The following is a 24,126-nucleotide window of genomic DNA, read 5'->3' as shown; positions in this document are numbered from 1 at the left end:
TGAAAAATGAAAGTTTAAAAATGGCTACAAGTACCATGGGAAAAAAAACCCCTAAACTTGATTCAGTCTTATGGAAAGGCAAGAAGGTCCCTGTGTTCCAGTCCTGGGGGCTCTGCCTCCGGTTCCCCCACACCCAGGCCCTGCCTCCCCGTCCCCACACACCCCAGGCCCTGCCTCCCCATCCCTCCACCCCAGGCGCTGCCTCCCTGCCCTGTTCTCGCCCCTCCTTGCTCAGCTGGGGTTTCCCTGCTGCTTTCTCTTCTCGGGGACATGAGGTCCTGCAGACCATCCTACCCCTGTTTCTTCTCATAACTGGACTCTGGACCAGGAATTAGGTGGCTGTGCCCCTCCCCACGCACGCACCCTGCCTGTGAGGTGACCCCCCCCCACTTCCGTGCGCCCACCACTGACTTAGCAGATGAATCACAGACTCCAGCCTGGGCTCCCAGGCAGGAAAGAGGCCGATTTCTGCCCAGGCCTCTCTTGATCCGCTCAGCGCAGAAGTCTTTCATCTCCCAGGCTGTGAACACCTCTGCTGGCTCCCTACAAGCTCCTTCCACCTTGCAGACTCTGGGTGCTGGCCACAGAGCCCCACCTTCATGGTACCATGGGCTCACCCTGGAGCCTGGAAACCTTTGTGACGCACGGGGCTGCGATCCGGGCTTGAACTCAGGGCTTCACACTCTACATTCCTGTTCTCTTCAAGGCTGGCATTCTAGCCCACGAGCCATGGCTACATTTCCAGCTTTTGTGTTGGTTAATTGGAGATAAGAGTCTCTCCAATTTGCCCAAGCTGGCTTCAAATCTCAATCCTTGGATCTCAGTGTCCTGAACAGCTGGGATTACAGGCATCACCATTGATACTGGGCTGTTAGTTTGAACTCATTGACGACACCTGACTGTTTTTAACATATGGCTCACCCCAGTACAGACCTCAAAGGGGGTGGTCAGGATAAAAGGCAGAAAGCCACATGGAACGAGGTCCCCGGCACACAGGAACCCCTCCAGGAAGGCCAGCAGTTGCGGTGGTTTGTCTTGGGGCCATGGCAGTTGTGTGCTGCTCGCAGTCGCTGAACCCTGGGCCCCAAAGTAAAACACTGGCTCAGTCGCGACTGCCCAGGACCACGCGCCCAGGGCAGGGACTGGGAATGAGCCCTGAAGAGCAGGCCCTGCATCCAGACTCCTCGTCCTCACCACATCATCTTCCGTCTCACTTCCCCCAGTGCCTGCCCCACCCCCATGCCGGGTGGCCTTCCTAAGCCAGCAGGGGAGGCTGCAAAGCCCTCTCTATGGATTGGAGATGGAATTCCAAAACCTGGGGGCAGAATGGCCACATGCAGAAATAAAGATGCGCATGTGCATCATGCGTGCACGTGCATGCGTGCCACGGCTGCCAGAAGCCAGGGGTTGGTCTGGTGTTCACAGGGAAGGCCACACCCTGTTGGGGTCCAGCCTTTGGACTTGACGGGAGATGGGCATTGGGAGCACTCCCGAGACGCCACCCTTCCCCCAGCCCTGGGGAATGCGGAAGCAGGCCACAATTCTCTGGGTCCGGAACCAGAAGAACCGGCTTTGCGAACAGCCCCCAAACTTTCTCGCCAGCCCATGCGCCCCCAGTCTCCCCCTGGTCTGGCGCTTTCCGAGTGACGTTAGCTCATGAGGGGGTCATATGACAAGCTCGCAGCCTATCATCAGCGTCCTGGCCGATCGCCTTCTCTCATCCTCTCCTACCATATTAGTTCTTGCCCCCGCCTTAATAAATCAGATTGCTCACGAAGCATCTCCGAGGTCCGCGTACGCCTGGCTTTCTTCACGGGTAAGGAGGGAGGCAAAGCGATCTCGTTCGGCCGCATTCACCTGTGGTCTTTCCTGGGCCCCCCACTCCACCCTGGCCTAGCCTGCGGGTCGGGTGACAAGGGGAGAGGGTGAGAAAGGGAGCTGTGAGAAGTGTAGCAGAGCCTTGATCCCCACGCCAGGGGAGGCGAACCGAGCCCAACAACACCCCAACAGCACTGTCTCGGGTGGAAGTGAGGCGGCCGCTGGCTCCTGCCTGGTGCTCTCTCACCTCCGTGGCCACTCTCTGAGGATGCCCAGCCACCTGTGGGCCTGCCCGCCTCCTCGGGGGCCCCTCCGGAGACTGTAAACTTCTTTTTGTGCCACCTGCTTGGGAGGAGTGGAGAGGACAGACCTGGGTCCTGGCAACTTTGGGAGTAAGAAGGAAACAGGGAACTCCGGACAGCCACGGGCGAGGGCCGGCCCTGAGGCCTGCAGAACAAGGGCTCGCCTGCCAACTGGATGGGGCCAAAGGCACGGTCTATGGAGACCAACTTGTCCCCTGTGCAAGCCCTGGGCACATCCATGCCCGGCGCCGGGCAGGCTTCCTGTGCCCACTGTGTCCCGGCCCCTTCTGCAGGCTGCCCACCGGCTCTCCCGAGGGCCTGTGCAGTCTCAACCCTGCTGCAGACACCGGTCCCCTGAAATGATGGACCCTTTGTATGCTACAGGTCCCTACCCCCACATTCCCCGTCCCCCCTCTCTTTGTGTCTCTGAAATCACCTCTCATTGGCTCAATCAAAACTGGTTAGAGGGACTGGGACTATGGCCTAGTGGCAAGAGTGCTTACCACATATACATGAAGCCCTGGGTTTGATTCCTCAGCACCACATATATAGATAATGGCCAGAAGTGGCGCTGTGGCTCAAGTGGCAGAGTGCTAGCCTTGAGCAAAATAATGATAATAAATTTTTAAAAACTGTCTCGAAAGCTTTTTACCAATTTCTTTCTTGCAAGCTTGACTTGCTTGCCCATGGGTGGCACTCTACCACCCAAGCTGCACCTCCGGCCCAGCATTTGGCTGGTTATTTTGGAGATGGGATCTTGGGAATTTTATTTATTTATTTATTTTTTGGTTTGTTTTTGTTTTTACCTTGGCTGGCTTTGAACTACAATCCTCCAGATCTCAGCCGCTTGATTATAGATGTGATCTGGTACCTTGGCCTGCTTGGTTTTAAATTATGAAATATTCCTGAACTGCAAATATGGGGAGGATAATCTAAGAACACATGCAAGGAAGGGCTGGGGTATGGGAGAGTACCTGACTAGCACACATAAGACCGAGTTTAATCCTAGTATTGAAAAAAAGAGAACAGGAGTGCGCACGCACACACACACATATGCACACATACACAGGCATGCTCTCACACACGCGTGCACAAACACACACACGAAGCCTCTTTCGGTGTATCACCTGGCAGGTTAACTGCCTTCACCAGAGGGACGGTCATCACACGGAATGGCAGCTGCATGTTGCCTGGGTGTGCAGAGAAATGCACGATTCCACAGTGCTGAGCCGCATGTGTGGGCGCTAAGGGCACACACCTTGTCCAGCACCCCCCCCATGGCAGCCATTTTAGTTTGGCATTTGCCTGGAACCAACTGGCAGCCAGGTGAACAGACAACACAGAGCTCAAGGAAGGGGTGTAGGGGATGCTCACCTGGGCACAGATAACGGACTGGCATAGCAAACCAGGACCCCAGGCTGGAACCCGGGACCTGGACCAGCACACGGTCAATGCGCCCACATGGATGGCATGGCCAGCTAGAACCTTCTGCCACACAGCAGCCCTCACCAGGCCTTTCCTGGCACACAGTCACCCTCGTGGTGGTGTGGAGCTTGGAGAGGAGAGAGCAAGGCCCTGTCCACCTTGTGGGCTTTGCCCTGACGGTGCTGAAATCATGGCAAGCCTGGACCCCACCGAGCCCGGGGGAGGGGGTCTCCCCACAGCCGGGCACCCCTGCGCTCACTGCTGGACCCCAGCACACACCGGGCTCCCCAGTGCTTTCTCACTCAGCATCTTCATTAGGCCATTTCTATGGAAATGTTCTTCTTGTGGTCAGGCTTTCTCCCAGCTCGCCTCGCCCTGGCTCCTGCTGCGGCCCTTGTGGTGGAAAATAGTCACGTTAGATGCTCGGGAGGTGGCCAGCATTAGCTCCCCGCGGAGGAGGGGTGCGCTGTGTTGGCTGCCTTTGGGGGAAGATCAGACCCTGGGCTTGCCAAGCAAGGTGCCATGAACACAGGCACAGGGTGAAGTCCATCTGCTGCGGGTTGGGCCTGGCTGCGGTGGAGCCCCAGGGTGTATGAATGACAGCGAAGCCACCCCCATCCAGTCCCCCCTTTCAGGTGCGGGTCCCGCCCTCCCTGGGCAGCAGCAGTCTGAGCTGCCCTGGTGTGGATCCACGCCCACACCCCCGGCCGCTTCCCTCTTCTATGGCAGCGTTCAGACATCGAGGTGCGCACATCTTACCCAGGGCCCCACTGTTCCCTTGTTGTCCTTCCTGACATTACACACAGCAAACATCATACAAACCCCACACTGCCACTGCGCAGACGAAACCCTAGAAATGCATCCAATGTAATGACAGGGTGACTGGCGGGTGGGGAGGGGCTCGGAGGGCAACAAGAGACATTAATAGTGCTCAGTCTGCCTCAGCGCCCCATCCTGCACAGCAGGGCCCAGAGGACTGTCCCCCAGACTCCACCCTGGAGATGCAGAGGCCCCAAGAGCAGGCGGATGTGTGCGCGACTCTACTTATGATAGAAGCTGCGGGTGGCTGTGTGTGCGGTACCCGGGCCGCTCCGGGGCGGAGACGCGGATGTGGCACTCATCCAGTTCACTAATGAACAAGCTTATCGGGTGGAAAACAGCTTTGTGAGCGGAAACAAACCGCGGACACCTCTCAGATAACGAATTCAATGGCAATAAATAAATAAATAAATAATCCAGCATTGCGCATGGCACAGCCAGCCTGTGATTTAACGCTGGTACTTGGAGAATTAGCGGTTTACATTAATTTTTAAAATTAATTTTATTTAGCCCGCAGGGAAAATATTTTCTTTTCTGTTTCAGAGGTCTTCTGCTCATTAATGCTGCTCTTCCACAATCCAGAACGGGCCACTTGCTAGCCAGAGGCCATTTTTAACAGAAGAAAGCTGGGAGCTGGCTACAAGAACGTGCTGTTTCCTCCCACAAAGAAAGGCCCTCCCACACTGACAAAGAGACGAGGCCAACAGTAGAAGCTTCCAGAACTGTGTGGGACAGGTTGCTGTGGTCATGATAACTGGAGGGCAGTACCGCCTTGGCCAAAGGGGTTTCCCAGTACTCAGGGGCTCCCTGGAGCCGGGGGACCTTCATAGGTCCCCATGAAAGGGTCCACTGCTGGCCTTGACACAGGGGAGACCGGGATGGGAGGAGGATTCTCCACTCGTCACTGCCCTTGTGATTTCTGATTTCCGTTAGCAGCAGAGAGAACTGAACCTGGGTCCCTATCTCCCCTATCTCCCCCCCCCCGCCCCACCCCCCGAGAGTGGCTGGCCCCACCAAGCAGACCTCAGGCTTGTTAAATGGTGGCCTTGCCCCATCATGATCCGTTGCCAATTAAACTCCTACATCTTTATTTTTTTTTTTAAAGCGGGTGCTAAAAATGTAATCCCTGGGATATCTTGAGGTAAGACTTAACGGAAGGGAAAAATGGTCATTGGGCACTTCCCTCAGTCTAAGCCTCCTGCAAAATCATTCCAGTGAGGCTGGGGGATCCCTGAGGCCAGGGCAAGTAGAAGGGGCACCAGGGGTTTCCCCGAGATTTGGCTGAGCAGGAGGGGTGGCCGGGGGGGGGGTCCCTGAGGCCTGGGTGAACAGCTTTATGTGTTAGGCACTTCCTTGATATAAACCTCATGCAGGCAGCATGTGTTGGGACAAAAGGCCAAAGACACAGTGCTGTACTGTGTTAAAACAAACCCTTCCCTATTTCCACCCCGGCAGAGTGAGGACAGGAAAGCTGGGGAAACTTGTCTAGACACGCCTTACTTGGGCTCACAAGGGGGCTGTTACAGGCTCTGTTTATGGGGACGTAATCTGGGTTATATATACAACATTTTTTTCAAGGCAGCGGCACCGAGGGACGCTGTGACCCTCAGTGAGAGAAGTGGGCCCTGTGCCAAAACAGCTCTGGCCTTACAAAGGCTGTGGTTGGAAGAAAGCAGACACATTTTCTCCCCCCCGCCCTTTTTTTGGTGGGGGAATGATACTAGGATCTGAACTTGAGGCCTCAAACTTGCTTGGCTTGCTTGCTCACAACCAGAGCTCTACCACTTGAGCCACGTCTCTCACCCAGCCTTTTGCTGGTTATTGTAGAGATGAAGTCTTGCAGACTTGTCTGCCAAGGCTGAACTGTGATCCTCTGGATCTCAGGCTTCTGAGGAGCTAGGATTACAGGCATGAGCCATAGGTACCCTGTGTTCCCAGAGGGCACAGGAACATACCACCCAGCAGGACACCCCCCCAAACATGAGCACCTTGGGGCTTCATGCCCACTCATGCGCCCCCCCCCAAAGTGTGCAGTGCACCTGCCCAGCTTGAGGCCCCCGGGAAGCCAGGCTGGCCTCAGGAATACACAGAGAGCCGTGGCTGGCACATCTACTTTCAGCCGCACTGGATCACTGGCTACTGGAAGATGGAAATTTGCTTTGGAGCTCAACTTATTGTAGAGAAATACGATCCTACCACAAGAGTGCTGAGTAATGTCTCTGTGTGTGTGCCAGTCCTGGGGCTTGAACTCCAGGCCTGGGCACTGTCCTTGAGCTTTTTTGCTCAAGGCTGGCACTCTACCACTTGAGCCACAGCTCCACTTCCCGCTTTGTGGTGTTTAATTGGAGATGTGAATCTCATGGACTTTCCTGTCCAGGTTGGTCTTAAACCATAATCCTCATATCTCAGCTTCCTGTGGAGCTAGGATTACAGGCATGAGCCACAAGTACCCAGTGAGTGCTGAGTATTTTGGAAGGCCCTGTGTCACGCATCTCCAGGCTGCTGAAGTGGCAAGTTTCTCAGGGGTCTGTGCTGGCACCCAACCTGCCTACCTAATCAACCTCATCTCAGGCTGCCCTTCATCACCACCTTGAACTTCATCCCCTCCTTGAACTTCATCCCCTCCCCACATCTTCTGGGCTGATTATGAACTGTGTCTGAAAAAGAAAAAAGTAGTGACTTCGGCAGTTTTCCTGTCAGTCCCATTCCAACCAGTCTTCTGACTAAATGGGTCTAAAATCTCTCTCCTTGAGAAAGTCACAGATGACAGGCTAAGTCAGAGGAAGGAGGAATTCAGTCACTCAGCTTGAATGGAGACAGAGCCCACAGGATGGATTCCATCCCCTGTAACCGCTCCACGAATGGCAGGGAAAAGCTGTCTACACAAAGCTTGGAAAAACAGTTTATTAATTGCAGCTTGTGTTGTGTTCCTAGGTAGGGAGGCTTGAAAGTCCTGCCTGCATCCCCGAAGAAAAGGGGAGGCTCTGTCCGTAAACACGTGCGGGAGACTGCTAACCTGATTTCCACAAGCCACACAGAGAGGAGAAACAGGGCACCAACAGCTTTTATTAGCAAATTAATTGCTTAGGGACAAGAATCCTTCTGTCTCCAGGAAAAAAATCCTTAGGAGAAAGAATACTTGCTGCAGTGACTGACATTTCTCAGGATGGCAGCATGGAGACAGCAATGTTGCATAACCTGACTTTTCCAGAATGTTCCTCGTTCCACCTTTTTTTTTTTTATTTTAAAGAAAGAGACTATAAGTTGGTCATAGGGCCATTTTGAGCAGGTCTGTTTGAGTAGGGAACAAGCCTTGTGTCTTCAAATTATCAGAAAGTGGAAAGAAGAAGGAAGATGACAACTTTTAGATTCTGGTTTTTATTTAGTTATTATTATTGCCATTGTTATTATTATTACTGAAGCACTTGGCTTGATCTCAGGGCCTCAGATTCTCTAGGCAGGTGCTTTAAAAACTTGAGCCACACCCCTGTCCTGATTTTCACTTTTAATGGAGTCACTGGCAATATAATTTTATAATGGAGTCAATGGCATCAGGAGCTTGATATCTCAGTGCTTTTACTACTGACTTTTATAGTTGGGAGAAAAATGATTACTTCAGGAGGATAGAGTTAAAAAAGTGTTTTGGATTCCAAACAAGGGCACTTAGTAACTAGGGCCATCTCTGTCCCACATTAGCCCATTAGTGAGCTGGGAGAGATGAGGAAGGAGAATGCACAATGTGTGTGCATCTCCTTCATGCCACGCTCAGGGCAGACATCACTAATCCATCCAGCCTTTCAATCCCTCTGGGCCCAGAATGCACAGTGCACCACCTGACAGCATGACCACGAGGACTTTCATATTCAGAGCCCTGCTTGGCCCTGCAGAACACAGCCAGGCTGCTCAGGAACCAGAGCCTAGAGTGCCGGTAGTCTCAGACTGGCCAGGATCACGGCCAAACCAGGATCAGGTCTTACTGTTTAGCACATACATATTTCCTGTCCTGGCGGGGAAAAAAGTTGAAAGTAGCCCTAAAAGATAATGGAGGAAAATCATTTTCAAAGTTATTGTCTGGGGAGGTAGCAGAAGGCATGCTTAGCATGAACAAAGCCCTGGTTCCACTCCCAGAATGGGGAAAAAACCAACCCTGTAAGTAAAAGAGAGAAGAAAGGAGGTAGGTAACAGCACGGGGGAAGGAATGAGGTTCTGGTAAGCCTTAGCAGCTTCTTTGTAACAAGAGCTGTGAGGTAGGTTCTGGATGTCCAGCAGTCATTGTGAGCAGAGAGCCCACCGTCACAGGACCGCCTGCAGTCTCATGGCTTTTGGCCATCATGCATCAGGAGATGGAGGAAGCACATGTTCAAAAGCAGCTCACAGCCAGGCACTGGCTGCTCACGCCTGCAATCCAAGCTACTTAAGAGGCTGAGATCTGAGGATCAAAGCTCAGTCAGCCTAGGCAGACAAATCCAAGAGATTCTTACCTCCAGTTAACCAGCAAAAAGTCTAAAGTGGAGGTGTGATTCAAATAGTAGAGCACCAGCCTTGAGTGAGAATGCAAGGAGAGAGTGAAGGGTCCTGAGTTCAAGCCCCGATACTAGTGTGTGTGTGTGTGTGTACACACATAGTAGTTCAACTGCTTGTGACCCTAGCACCTGCATGACATTGCCAGAACATCCGTGTAAAGAAAGCAAGGTGCCACGCAGAAATTCACCTTCTTCCATCTTCCACTCTGTAGCCCAGGGTGAGTCTCAGGGCAGGGCCCCTGCAGACCTCAGACCACACACACCAGTCCCTGACCTGGGGGCTAGGAAATGCCAGCAAGATATGTTCAGTAAACACAGCCTTCCTGCTGCCCCACCACAGGGACACTTTCTGCAGATGGTCTAAGCCAGAAATCTGCAAACCACAAACTCTTTCTCCTTAGGTGCCTACTGGGATCTCCCTGAGAATAGAGAAGACCCACTCGTGTTTCCTGTGTCTGTGCTCCATAGAGTTCCTGTCAGTAAGTGCTGGGAAGGGCTGGCTGCAGGGAGCAGGGAAGGTCATCCAGAGAGATGTCCATCCTTAGTGTGAGAGGGAGGAGAACTGTGCTCAGGGAGAGGTGAGATGCATGCTCAGGCAAATGCATGTTTTGGACAAGCCTGGACAATTCCTCCCTGAGCCACCAGACACAATGTCTCAGGGCACAGACAAAACTAGGATGTCAGAGACCCAAAGTTTCCCCAGGCTAGGGCTGAGACTTCACGGGTGGAATGAGGGATTAGAAGCAGAGCTCATTGGGCAGGCAGTGCTAGGGAACCCTTTCTTTCACCCCCTTCTTTGTGTCTCAGGGGCTTAGAAGAGTGGGCTGCACACACTGGCCTCTAGTCCAGGCTTTGAAGCACTGAGGGGCACAGGGCTCTGTTACAGAGCAGCCCAGTCCCCTGATGTGGGACCCTAGACCCAAGTCCCCACCCCAGCCCTGTACTGTCCTAACAAATGCCCAGGCTCTGCCTGGGAAACCTGGCAGGCCAAAGAAGAATCTGCATTTGGGGACACTGGCGTCCATGAAGAACTCCACTAATGGGAAGGCATAACTCGTCTTAATCCTTGACTGTGAAGAACAGCCTTCCACCTACTACTGGGGACAGCCGTGCTGCCTTCTGTGCTAACTGCTACCTCCTGGAATCGGAAAGGGAAATTGTTCCCCCAAATCTGCATCCTTAAGAAGAGCCAAACCAGTGGAGGACGGGGCTGGAGGGAGGGGACAGGCTGGGGGAACTTGCAGCAGGTTGCTGTTGAGACCCCCAGATGAGCTCCTACGGGGTATGAGGATGTACAGACTTCCAAAGTGGGGCTGACAGGCCTGCGGCGAGCTGTCATTTCCATCACGGACGGAGTAGGAGCGCCAGGCAGCCCCCAGCAAGGCCGTGCTGCGTGACAGCATTCAGAAGGCACGTGTTCCAGCGCCGTTATGGTATTGGAAGTGTCAGGTGCCAACAGCGGGCCCCCGATTGCACAGACAAGCATCGGGCCGCATGCTTGAAGGTGATTTGAGGCCTGTCATTTCCATTAGCGAGCTAACCACAAGTGGAATCATTCATTAGTCTGCTCTCTTTAGTAGCAAGGCAGGGCAGGGGCTGGGGCCAGAGTGGGGTGGGGCCAGAGCAGCGCTGGGGCCTGGCACATTCAGTGCTTACCCTATTAGCAGCTCATGATGGCTGGCGAAGGGAGGGGTGCGTGGGCAGGGGTGCCCCACGTGCCCGCTCATTAGTGACTGGCAGGAAAGCTCAGGAACCAGTGGACACTGGCACAGGCTGGCTTTCTGTTCCTGCAGAAGGCCAAAAATAATCTCAGTAGATTTAATTAACACTGCAGCGAACAGATGGGGTAGATGGAAAGAGCTCCGACCGGAGACCGTTCATCTGTCTGGGGTCTCGGTGAGCGTTTTAATGAAGCCTCGCTATCTGCGGGCCCCAGGACGGACCCATCCTTTCTGCTTAGGCAACCGAGCGGAACCATCGCCCAGCAACAGCGCCAAGGCAGCAGGGCCTGGTTTCCCAAAGACCAGGCCCTGACTCAAGACAACTGCTGCCACAGGAAAACGCCAAATGCATGCTGGGATGCCCTGGTCTCCCCCTCTGGCCTTGATCCTATGGTGGGAATGGGCCAGCCTGGGCCGCATGCCGCTCTGCAGAGCGGGGACCCGGGGGCGGAGGGGTTAAGAGCAGCCACAGGCTCCACACCAAAGCCTCCGGACTCTGGGAGAACAAGGCATCTCTATCCAGGCTGGGCCAGTGGTCAGCCCTGGCCAGCGCCCGCATTCAGGGTCTGTCTGAGGAGAGGTGGGAGCCACTCCTACCTAACTCACCATGCATGGACCCTTTATCGACTGACTGATTGGAGTGGAAAAGTCCAAATGTCCGGGGCTCAACGCAAAACAGGAATTCATTACTTGCTCGTAGGATGCAGGCGCAAGCACAGAGAGGGCCAAGTCTCCTGGTAAACACACCAGGCCCAGCACCAAGCAGGGTGGAAGTTTGCAATCATCCAGGACAGAGAGATCTTTAGAGAAAGATCTGGAACAGGAACTTCAAGTGGTTTGATTCAAAGATCCTCAGCTCCATGGGAATGTCTGATGGTGAAGACGATGTTGGTGATTCTGAAACTGCCACAGGGGTAAGGAGACAGATTCCGAAACTGCCACAGGGGTAAGGAGACAGAACTAGATCTTGGCAGCTAAGCACCAAAGCATCTATTCAAGAAAAATGGAGGCCAGGCACCAGTGACTCACACCTGTAATCCCAGCCACTCTGGGGGCTGAGATCTGTGGACTGTGGTTCTAAGCCAACCAGGGCAGGAAAGTCCATGAGACTCATATCTTCAATTAACCACCAAAAAAAGCCAGAAGTGGAGCTGTGACTCAAGTGGTAGAGCAACAGCCTTGAGTGAAAAAGCTCAGGGACAATGTCCAGCTCAAGTTCCTGTACTTGTGCCTGTTGTACATGTGCGTGTATACACACACACACACACACACACACACACACATAGAGGAAAATGTCTTGGTAGAGCGTGAGGCCTCGCCACTGCATGGTAAGCTTGCACACCTCCATCTGCTCCAAGCACATTTCCCGATGTTCATGAGGAAGACAAGGCGTGCACGTAACCTCAGAATGTAACGCATGCATTCTTTGGAGGAGAGTGGCAGCATTTTTTTCAACCAACTTTCCCTTGAAACTAGTTATGCAATGGTGTTAAGGAAGGAAAAAAAATCTTCCTTTGCTCAGCTAAGTTTCCTACTCTATTAATCTCATTATCCTTTGAACCGTTTAACTGGCAGTGCCAAATGCAATTTGTATTCTGCAGCAAATCGAATGCTCTAAAATGATTATCCCAAGATGAACCGTGGACATGCCGGATACTGCTGGGTCTGAAAAGCTGTCTGGCCATGGAGTGCCGTTCCCATATGCCTTCCGAGCTTCCTGACACAATGTTACCTCTGCTTTGCAAGGGATAAATTAAGCGTGTGAAAGTCTTAGCAAAGCCCTCATTTTCCAGTTAATCACAACTCCCCTAATCAAATTAGCACACATAATTCCTCTGGATGCAAGGCACAAAAAGTGCATTATGCCCTTCTCCGGAGTTGAAAGGGAGGGAACAGCAGGGTGCCTTTCTCCTTTGCTTGAGTGGGCCTAAATAGAGGGGGGTTCTTCAGAAAGATGGGGCGCGGTAAACTTTGACAGCACAGAGGTCGAGTTCCCAAGCTCATTAAATCTAGCCCGGCTGCGGCCACCTCCAGCGAGGCAGCCCGTAATGAGATACTTGTTTAATTTTCCTTCAAAGGCCGGACATCTGTGACAAACCTCCCTGCTCCAACCCTCCCAGCCCCACACAGGCACATCTATCAATAGGGCCTACGGCCTCTATCTGGCTTGATGGAGTGTTTTCCATTGAATAAACCAGATAATAAATTTTGAGGAGAAAGGAACAATTGCCATTAACTCCCGTCCTCTCCGCAGAGTCCAGGCCCATCATGGAAATTCAATAGCGGGGAAGCTAAATGGATAAATGTTCTCAGTCAACCCTTTTTAATTGATTTCCCTTCATGGAATGATCTAGTCTCTGAAGCTAGCCGTCCCAGAGCCCCTCTTTAACCTTTCTTTTCATTCCAAATACATTTAGAAGCCCTGAACAAAAAGGAATAGCTAAAATATTAATCTCCCTCGAGAGCAAAGGCCTGCAACAGACCAGATTTTCAGATCAATGCCCAGCAGTGCCCGTGGCCTACAAAAGGCCGAAACACACTTGCGCTCCTATTCAGCGTGGCACCGACCCTGACCTTTCTTGAAAAGCAGCCACCGAGTCCCCGTGCAGGCGGGGCCTGGAAAACCTCTCTGCCAGGCAGCTATTGTCACCCGTGCGGTGACGAGGCCCGGGGCGGGCTCCGGTGGATGGGATGATGGATGCTGAGGAATACGTTGCTCTTAGTAATATTCCACGTTCCCCTGCCCCCTCCCCGTCCCGCTTCCTCCTAAGACTCCCTGTGCCGCAACCTCCACACATACAGGAAATGAGCCCTCTGACCCCACGTAGGGATGGCAAGGAAGAAATCGCTTCCCTCCGTTCTTCCGGCCACTCACCAAGGCGATCAGTTTCCTTCCTATGACACAAGCACGGCCCCCTCCCCTACCGGCTGGCTGCCGCACACACCCTGGGGCTCACCCCTGGGCTGCCAGGTGGGATGCAGGATTCCCTGCCACCCTGAACTCGGCGGCACAACAGAAAGCCCACCACTCACCCCCTGAGCGGTGTCTCCGTTCCACAGAGCTGCCTTGCTGACGCCTCACCCAGACCTCCCACTGCAAACACACGGGCTGGACTCGGAGCACAGGCATCCCAACACTGCCCCCACCCCAACCCCCTAGCTAAAGGCCAGGTTCCATCCACATCCCGCCCTGCAAGGACTGGGGCTAGGGGCTCTCTCTGCCCCTCACACAGCAGCTGGCCTGGGGGTGGAGGGGGGTCCCCAGGCCCCTCTACAGAGCCCAGATGGCCCCAGCCCCCAGCCCTGGCAGCTGAGAAGTGGAACACACCTTCCACCCCGGCTCTGAACCAGAAGTAGAGTTGTGAGCTGGAGCTACCCAGCACCCCAGGTCCATTCACAAAACTTCCAATGACTCAGTGCAAGGCGGGGTGTGTGGTACATCCAGCCCACCTCTCCAGGAGTACCACAGACCACCAAGGACAGGGACACCCATCCTCCCTGCTTCCTGCCAGATGGGGTGCCGGCACCCCACCTCCATAGGTCTCCCGTCCTCCCGACAAGCTCATCTCACACTGCAGAGGAGGAAACTGAGGCGGAGCCCGTGATCTGCACAGGAAGCTTCTGGAAAGTCTTCAGCTCAAGTGCGCTTGTGGGCAGAGTGGCCTTCACTTGTGTACTCAGGCACAGCAACTGACCCAGTACGTGTGCTGAGTACTCACTGGGTATGTGTGCGGAGTACTCACTGAGTATACCTACTAAGTACACTGTGTATACCAAGAGGTGTCCTGCTAAGGCTCTACAGAGAGGGAGAAGAGCAAGAGCAGGCCAAGGAGCTTGGGCATGTTGGGGACAGTCTGCAAATGAGTGCCGAAGTGATAGGATGGTGGATGGTGACACAGCCAGGGCCTCCAGTGTCCTGGAATCTGCGAAGCCATGATCTGCAAGACCTCTGGAAATGCAGCACAGAAATTGGGGATGTAAGATGAAAGCTGCAAGGAGGTGAGAGAAGGGAGGCGACATAGCCAAGAGCAGCTTGACCTTGAACAGGGATGGAACCCCCAGGGTCTGGGTGAGGACCGGAAGTGTGGAGGATAGGAGGTTGTATGGGGTCCCAGTACTCCATTGTGGGGGGTGGAGGCGGGGAGAGGGAGGAAGAAGGCTGAGGCAAGAGTGGTCAGATGACGAGTTTGAGAGCTGAGAGCTGGACAGCAGGTGTGTGAAGGTGACTGTGGGCTGGCATTGGTGCTGACTGCAGCAGAGCAGGGCTGGTACTATGAGGAAGGCAGCCACTTTACCAGGACGGTCCCAGAGTGCCAGGCCAGGCCTCTGAGCTCTCCCTGCAAGGTGCCAGAGCAAAGAGCATCCTGGTGAGGGAAGTCTTGCAAACCAGGCCCAACTACTGGATGAGAACCAGGGTCAAGCACCTGTACACTAGGGAGGATTTCAACTTGTGTGGATGGTGTGTGTTAACTGAGCTTAACAGGCCACAGACCACAACTTATGAGCCACTCATTGGCCAGAGTCCCCCCCCCCCACCCCCCTGACTGAGCCAGGGCTCAGGACCCCCAGGGCTGAGTGTCCCCCAGCACATTCTGATTCTGGGAGGAATATGGCTGGTGTCATGAGAGGCCGCATCCTGACCAGATTGGAAATGTCTCCTTCATCCCACCTATGGCCCATGACTCTGCCCATGCCTTCCTTTCCCTTCCCTTCCCTTCCCTTCCCTTCCCTTCCCTTCCCTTCCCTTCCCTTCCCTTCCCTTCCCTTCCCTTCCCTTTCCCCTTCCCCTTCCCCTTCCCCTTCCCCTTCCCTTTCTTTTTCTTTCCTTTTCATTGTCTTGGGGCTTGAACTTGGGGCCTGAGTGCTTGCCTTGAGCGCTCTACCACTTGAGCTACAGTGCTACTTCCAGCTTTTTGCTGGTCAATTGGAGGTAAGAGTCTCATGGAATTTCCTGCCCAGGCTGGCTCCTAACCATGATCCTCAGACCTCAGCCTCCTGAATAGCTAGGTTGGCAGGTGCATGCCACGGGCACCTGGTTCTTTCCTTTGGTTTTATGGGAGTGAAGAAAAAGAAAGATAAGGGCTGAAAATATGGCCTAGTGGCAAGAGTGCTTGCCTTGTATACATGAAACCCTGGGTTCGATTCCTCAGCACCACATATATGGAAAAAGCCAGAAGTGGCACTGTGGCTCAAGCAGCAGAGTGCTAGCCTTGAGCAAAAAGAAGCCAGGGACAGTACTCAGGCTCTGAGTTCAAGCCCCAGGACTGGCAAAAAAAAAAAAAAAAAAAGATTAAGAAGGAAGAGAGACATGTACAGAAATAACTGGCTTTAACGAATGGCTACAGGTTTAAAAATAGTGCCTGGGCTGAGGTCTCTGCCTCCACCGCAGGGCTGACCTTGCTAATACGGTATGTAGATCTCTTGCCAACTAATCGGCCGACTGTAAAGCAGGGTTTCAAGCTGTGGCCAATGATCTGGAACGGGAATGAACGAGAGGGTTTTAGAGGGCTGGATCTGTAGCCTGCTATCTGTATCTGACAGCTGTCACCTTCTCGGCAGAGGCCAAGGCCTGGAGCTTCATTTAAAAGCAGCATGGCTGATCAGATTACTGGGATGGGGTGTCAAAACTGGCTGCGATGAACTGGGGAGAGAGAAAGCAAGTCTATAAATAGCAGTCTCGCTGTCTCTCTGGAGCCGGAGGGGCAAGGCACCCACACCGAGCAGCCAGCGGGCGTTCAGTCTCAGCAGCCACTGGGGGACGCGCAGGACCGGATCAGAAGTCTTGCTCTATGACATGGTGGGGGGAGGGGAGAATGGCTTTATGGGCAAGGATTTAAAAGACTTACATTCTTGGCACTGGTAATGGCTGCAGAGCAATAATTGGTTTGAACCAACTTTATGAGCTAACAAGGTTCCTGAGCACTTAATAATGTCCTCAGGGCCCCAAGACCCAGCAAGTCACCTTTCCCATAATGTGCCGGCTGCCAGGTTCTGACAGCCCGTGGGGACCGGCCACTGGTGCTGAAACAGACAGTGATAAAGTGAGAGGCTCTCCCTTTGATATCTATTAGAGATGTCAACCAGGTCTTCAGCCAGAACAGCTGCGGAAAGTGCTGGGGAGGGGAGGGCGGGGCGGGGCAAGAATGAGATAGCTGCAGCCTGTGCTCAGAGCCCCGGCTTAAACGCTGGACACCACCGGGTTATAAATGAGCCTGCTGACATCTTACAGGGTGTGTGTACCACTCTTCAGAGGACCATCTGTCACTCCTCAAGGCTTCTGCTGATAAAAGCTGAGTGTCTAAAAATTTGTCAACAGCCACGGAAAGTCACCCCGACGTGAGTCCCAGGAGAGGGCGGCACAGAAATGTCTACTTGATGTTATACAAGGCCAAGTGGGAGTCTGTTTCCACCAGGCTGGCTCCAGGGTGGACGAGGAGCGGCTGCCAGACACCCGGCCAGAGGGGAGGAGACCCCAGCCCTGTGTGGCAGGGGAGCTTTAAGGATGAAGGAGGCAGGAGGCCTCCATCTCCCCTCCTCACCAGGGTGGAGAAGACGCCATCAGGAGATGTGTGTCCCAGCGTTGTTGTGAGAGCCTGCCCAGGCTCACTGGTGAAAAGTTCCAAAGAAATAAGCGCATCAAGAAAAGGAGCCAGCTTTAATAATAGCTAACACTTCTAAGTGCTGGCCACTCGGCTAGGAACTTCCTGTACATAGCCCGGTGAGGTAAGTCTCATTTTATTACCCAACTTTACAGATGAGAACCCAGCACAGAAAGGTTAGGAAAACTGAGTCTGAACTGGAACTCAGGGCACTGGCTACAGGGCTGAGAAGGGCACACACCTTCCTCACCCTAACACAGGCCCTTCTGGACAGGGAACCTGCAGAGACCCAGGACCCGGCAGCGGTGGACAGGTACAGGGACCCACAGGTTCTGACCCAAGAAACCCAACCAGCAATGCTGGTGTACTGGCCAGGAAGAAGCGGCCTCTGAGACCAGTCTGGAGGACAGTGCTGCCATGCACGCCCTCCTGTCAACAGCTTTGGCCCCTTCAGACAGGAGGAAACCACCTTACAAAGAAAGCTATGAGGTGGTAGGGAGGAGGAGCTTCTATGGCCAGGCATAGCCCCACCCCAGCCACAGGCCACACCCCCAGACATAGCCCCACCCCAACCACAGGCCACACCCCCAGACATAGCCATGCCCCCAGCCACAGGCCACACCCCCAGACATAGCCCCGCCCCTAGCCACAGGCCTCAGCCCCAGGCATAGCCCTGCCCCCAGCCACAGGCCTCACCCCCAAACATAGCCCAGCCCCAGAGGCCCCATCCCCAGGCATAGCCCCACCCCTGCCCAGACATAAGATCTTCAGGCTGACCCCCTGGCGTCCCCACCCCTCAGTTGTTGAGGGCCATCTGGGGGCTCCTGCAGTGGCTTGGTGTTGCCCAGAGCAGGCTGGGCCTAATTAAGAAGTCTCTTGTGTTCCTTGACTTCAGAAGTGTCACATTGGCTTTCTGTCACCAAGTCTCCAAGCCCTGATAACTGGTACTGGGAGGGGTGGGGTGAGGAGGAGGTGTTTTAATGCAACCACCTTTATTTAACAGATCGGAAAGCTAAGCTCTCCAAGGCTAAGCTGCTCGCCCTAGGATAAAGAGTGACAGATCCAGGGGGACCCCCAGATCTGTAAAGTCTCAGTGGAGGCTTTTCTTTCCAGGCCTGTAGAGCTGCTTGTGGAATGGAGGCAGGGGTATAAACGAACCAGTAAATTCAATCCAGTCAAAGTGCATGTTCTGAGAAAAAGTCAAGAATGAAGAAATCGAGTTTGATGAACATTCACTATTCATGAACTGGGCCCACTCCGGGTCGCAGGAGACGGGCAGGCACCCAGGGTTTCATAATGGAGGGTTTCATTGGCCAGTGGGATGGAGACTTGCGCACAGCGCTATTTTGCTCCCGGCAATACCTTAAACCCCCAGTTAGGCAAGTATAAAAACTGGCGATGGCCTTGAGACTCCCATTTGGTTTACACATCTGTGAAGATTCGAGAAGCCTACAAGGGACCCGACGCGCTTCCACCTATTGACATTTACAAAGCATTTTAAATCATGCATGAGAGGCCTCAGGCGCATGCGGTTCACACAACATAACTCTGAGCTCCCAGGGACGCCGGGCTGACCAAGGCTCTTTATTAGAACCGACAGTGAGAGACAGCTACTGCGAATTTCCTATCAGAGACGCAACTCCGGGGCGACAGCACTAATGCCAGTGGATATATTATGCAGATTACCTGACTCCAATCTTTCTTGTTAAATATGTCTCGTGAATTCTTTTCCAGCCCTCAGGAGCGTCCTCTGGGTTGCACTGGGTCCCCGTTCCTCAGGCTCCTTGCTTGTTCCTCTGTTCCCTAGGGCTTGGGAAGTGCTAAGTTAGCTTGGCTGATCAGAGTTATTTAAATGCTGGGAGCAGACCTAACAAGGAACAGCAGAGCCCAGCCACAGATTAAACATTCCAATGCTATTTATTTAGTCAGTTGTAGAATGTGCAGAATTTTACAGTCTATCAAAAGCAACATCTCTCTGAAAGTGATGGATCCCAGCTAAGCAATTCACATGTCATCTAAGATTACATGTAGGTGATGTGTATAGAAATATGTATATAAATATAACCACTCATTAAAGATACTTTCACCTGCATGCTTTTACAAGCCAAGCATTTCAAGGAAATAGGGTTCCAGTGAGAACCAGCGAAGGGCAAGAGATACCAGGCTTTTCTCCGAAGGTGGGTGCTTCTGTTTTGTGTGATGAAGGAGAGGTCAGGCGACATGACCACGCCTACTGAGGAAGTTGGTCAGCTGGCACTGGGGGGGCCAGGGGAAAATCTCAAGAGGTGAAATTAGAGTAAAGGGGTATCTAAGCTGGGTGCTGGAGTCTCACGCCTATACTCCCAACTACTCATGAGGCTGAAGATCACAGGTCCAAGCCAGCAGGGGTAGGAAAGCCAGTGAGACTGTTATTGCCAATGCATCGGCAGAAAGACAAAAGTGGAGGTATGGCTCAAATGGTAGAGTGCCAGCTTTAAGCAGAAAAGCTAAAGGATGATGCACAGGCCTTGAGTTCAATTCCTAGTACTGGCACATACTCACAAAATTTGAAGACAGTTTAGTATGGACATTGCTATGTAGGGCTCCATTTATTTTTAAATCCATAATGATCCTGAGACTAAAAAATAATTATAACAAATAAAAAGTACTTTGCAAGATGCTTCCATGGGTCACCCTCAGGCCTTCAAGTTCAGGAGGAGACTTTTCTTACTCAGAGGGTGAGAAACTGGTGGTGAACAAATGGTGCCCACTTCAAGTGCAAATATGAACATGCTGCATTCTTGTCACTGAAGCCCAACACAAATACATGGGTAGAGGACAAAACCCAAGCTCAAGAGTGAATATACTGATACAAGTGAGCTGGACATAAAGCCCCTCTGAGAGGGCTCCTGATAACACCGAATACCAAGGCCTGTAATCCAGGTGGCACCCACAATCGCACGCCCCACCAGCACGCCACTGACTTCCAAAACACAGTCACAGTGAGGGTGTCCATGCATTTTTATGCCAAGTACATCACCACTCAGACATCTAGGCTCACAGACAACCCACGGTGACCCTCAGACACTGGGCACTGTGACAGTCTGCCATCCTGTAATCATCTAAATCAACTCCCACTACACTGATGCATTGCAAATGCCCAGCACTGCACCAAGGCCCCCATCTGAACAGACGCAACAGCTGATGGATGACCTCAAGCAAGGAAGATAAGCCCGGCAGGGACCTCAGCCGGAGCCTCGCGGGTGGCAGGCGCATGGAAGTGACACGGTGACTTCCCAGGACACGGCTATGACACTAACCATTTCAGGAGCGCTTCAGGAAGGGCGCGTATGTCGGGGCACCTTGTGTCTTTGGGGTCTCTTTTTTTTGTCAAGGGTGAGCAAGCTCTCTGTTTGGCAGGTGGTTAATGGTGGAAACCGGAGCAGTGATAGAAGAAGGCGGTCGGTCTGGAAGCTTCCACAATTATCTAAGGGCAGGGCACCTGCTCTATAGTGGGGACACACATGCATAGTGCGCAAACTCGTGGCTGCGGGGACACACATGCACAGTGATCATCTTCGAGGCTGCGGGGACACATGTGTGCAGTCACCAGCAAAGAGGTCCTGCAGCCCTCATTTCTGTCTCTTTTCTCTGATTTTCAGGCCTGTTGGTGGGAAGCAGCTGGACAACCCACTGGAAAGAACACATGGAGGACCCTGCTCCCACCCCATCTTCGTTCTCTTGTCTGAATATACACCAAGGGTTCACAAGGTGTGTGTGTGTGTGTGTGTGTGTGTGTGTGTGTGTGTGTGTGCATGCACCAGTACTGGGGCTGGCTTTGAACTGCTATCCTCAGCCAGTTCAATGGCAAATTTAAATATCACACTAACAGAATAATGTCTTGAGCAGAGAAGCAGATGCCGTTAATATAGACAAAGCAGGGACAACTTCTAAGATCTTTTTTTCTTTTCCTTTTTAATGGGTGTGGTGACACAGGCCTGTAATCCCAGTACCTGGGAGGTGAAAGCAGGAGGCTCATGAGTTTAAGGCAGATTTGGGTGATGCAGTGAGTTTGAAGCCAAACAGGGCTACTTAGTGAGACCTTGACTCATAAAACCAAACAGGAAAGAAGGGAAGGAGAAGGAAAGAAGGAAAAAAATAACAAACACAGCCAGACACAGTGACGCACTCCTGGTATATCTCAACACCCAGGAGGCTGAGGCAGGAGGATCATGGGTTTGAGGCCAGCTTTGGCCATCTGGAGAGACCGTATCTTGAAACTAAAGTTTTCACCACTTTGATATCTGTTGTTAGGAACCCCAGTGTGTTCAGGGGTCAAAGGACAGAAAAACAGTCTCAGGTGAGGGGATGGTGTAGTCTGCTGAGGAGGCCAGGAGAAGCCTACTTTTGGGCCTCACAGAATACTTTCCTTCCTCTTAAAAACCATCAAAGAATGATGGAGCAGTGTTGTCCTCTTCCTTCCTTGTCTGGGCACACACTAGGGGACATCGCTTCGGGGACCTCCAACAGCCATGAGGCAAGGCCTCAGAGCCAGCCAGGCAATTCCCCAGCTCTCTCTGTATACTTCCTGTGAGGCAGCTGACTGGGTGTCGTGCTTTTATGTCTTCTCTGGGTTAAGCACCCGGATACTTGCAGCCAAAAGTGTTCTGTGGGGCACAGGCATAGCCAGGCTTCAGAATAAGTGCTCCAGTGACCAACTACTGTGTGTGTGTGTGTGTGTGTGTGTTCTCTGAAAGAAGGAAGGGCACTGGGGCAGTGGGGGAAACTATCTGTGATTGCACATGCTAAGACTCAGAAGGAGAAAACAAGACTGAAGGAAAGTCAAGATTATTAGAAACCACCAACAGCCCTACCCAGAGAACCGGAACCTCCCCAGTGGCTTTTGTGCATGGGCTCTGTTGTGACTGCATCTCCGTGGGAGACAGGAGCATCAGGGCGCTCAGCCTCATCCTGCCTGACTCACCTCATTCAGTTGTTTTCATGTAGCTGCCCAAATCCACTAAAGACACCCCTGTGTTTTCCCTCATGGGGGAGGGGAGGCTTGGGCTGTGCCGTGCTGGGGGGGGGAGGGTGGCCTGGGGGCGCCTGTCCTCCGTGGAGCAGGGAGGAGAGAGGTCTCCACCTCCGCCTGGTGCCAGAGGGGTGCACAGGGCGGTGGGGAGGCCGGGGGCTCCCTGGTCCCCCAGGCCCAGCTTCCACACGGCAGCAGGAGACAGGCCCCGGCCACCCATGGCACACCCACGGAGGGTGGCTGCCAGACAGCGCCCGCGTTCCCGCGGCGCGGCCACAGCTGCGAGGAGACGCGGGCTGCCATCTGCACCCGCTGCATTATTTAGTGGCGCTGGCTGTGTAACACGTGCTGCACCCCACGGGATTGGGCTCGGGGCTGCGCGGCTGCCGTGCTGCCGTGTGGTGGCAGCTGACATCTCCTGCTCCCTTCTGGAAACAGGGTGCGTTAATTTTTAATGGAGCACATGTTCGATTGGCTACACAAACAGGCTAATCTGCAAAGCATGTGCTTGGTAACAAGCGCCACGCTGCCGCCAGAATACCAACACGGTCGCCAGGCGCGGAAGCAGCGCAGCTGGGACCGGGGGCTGCGGCCTGCAGTCCGGGCTGTGAATGTAAAGCCAGGCGTGGCTCCTCCATTGCATGGGCGTTACTGGAAGACGCCTGTGCATCCGGCTGTAGGCTGTGTGCCTCACTCCCTGCGCAATGAGACTTTAAACACGGATAAGGCGAGGCCTTCAGCTTCACAAACCCCTGCACCCTCCACAGCGCCAAGGGCAGAAATGACCGAGCAATGTGGGCGGCAGAGCTCTCAGGAGCACAGGTCTCAGAAGGGAAGAGACATGGAAGTGGGGCTTTGAGGGATGCGTACGAGTTCAGCAGCAGTGTGCAAGAAGACGGTGGGTCTGTGGCAGTGTGGTGAGTAGGGAGTGAATGACGGGTAGGGAGTGAATGTCCAAGTGCGGGTGGTGACATGGAGGTAACCGCAGAGACACTGGGCGGGAAGTGAGACATCGGGGTCCTGTACCAATGGGAGAACCAGCAGTGGGGAGGGTGGGTCCCGGCCCCTGGGTCCTGTACCACATGGACACACTGCCCTGACTGTGTGTGGAGGCAGAGGCCACCGGAGGTAAAGACGGAGGCCTCAGGGGCAGCCCAGGCTCATGAGGGACGGATGGCTGTAAGGAGGCCAGGAGGGGGACCAAGAGGGAGCGGGGCCATTGGGGACATGGCCATTGGCCAGTCCTAACCACAGTCCTCAGTGCAAGGGGCTTCAACAGCCGGGAGGCAATCTTTGTGGACTTGTCGTTCGGTTTTGAGCAAATGCAGTCAAACAAACAACAAAAGAAACTACAAAGGCCTGGATTGTGCACTTGTGGTGAGCATTGTGGCCCGGTGCAGGCTGGGAAGCTCTGAGCTGTCAGCAGTGGAAGCCCTGGGTGCTTGGCTGGGCAGCTCCCTGCCTACCACTGCAAACACACAGTCTGCTCACCAAGCAAATGGGACCACCGCTCCCCAAAGCGGGGAGGACGAGGGGCTTCATGGTAGCGGTCCGGTGAGAGTGAGATGTCTTCAGTGGAAAGTGGCCGTGTCCACGTCAAATGGCCTTTTCACAAGCTTCCTGATGGTGGTGCATGCCTGTAATCCCAACTATGTTGGAGGCTCAGGTAGGAGGATGGCAGTGCAAGGTCGATTGCAGGTTAAAAAATGAGCAAAAAAACCCACAGCTGGCGTGAAAAATAAAGCAAGAAAGGGCTGGAAGTGTGGTTCTAGGGATGGGCTGCCTGGTAAACACAGACCCTGGATTGAAACAGGAGAAACCCGCCACCCTGCAGTGCGGCCCTCTGCCCGTTGGAGAGGCTCTTCTGGCAGCTAAAGTCATACAAGCTTCTTTCCTATTCTCAGTTGG

At 53.5% G+C, this 24,126-nt stretch overlaps 1 protein-coding gene and 1 long non-coding RNA gene across 4 annotated transcripts in view; one reads left to right on the top strand and one right to left on the bottom strand.

Annotated features, from left to right (window-relative positions):
* Positions 1 to 24,126, bottom strand: part of Auts2 (activator of transcription and developmental regulator AUTS2) — an 830,583-nt gene that overhangs the window by 119,853 nt on the left and 686,604 nt on the right. The gene's annotated exons all lie outside the window — the stretch shown is intronic.
* On the top strand, positions 1,015 to 22,796 carry LOC125338494. Its single transcript, XR_007208327.1, has 3 exons — positions 1,015 to 1,025; positions 9,368 to 9,370; positions 21,717 to 22,796. It is a non-coding gene; the product is annotated as an uncharacterized LOC125338494 (long non-coding RNA).

Source organism: Perognathus longimembris, chromosome 1, assembly GCF_023159225.1.
Source record: "Perognathus longimembris pacificus isolate PPM17 chromosome 1, ASM2315922v1, whole genome shotgun sequence".
Lineage (NCBI taxonomy): Eukaryota > Metazoa > Chordata > Mammalia > Rodentia > Heteromyidae > Perognathus > Perognathus longimembris.
This window is presented reverse-complemented; position numbering and strand designations above follow the sequence as displayed.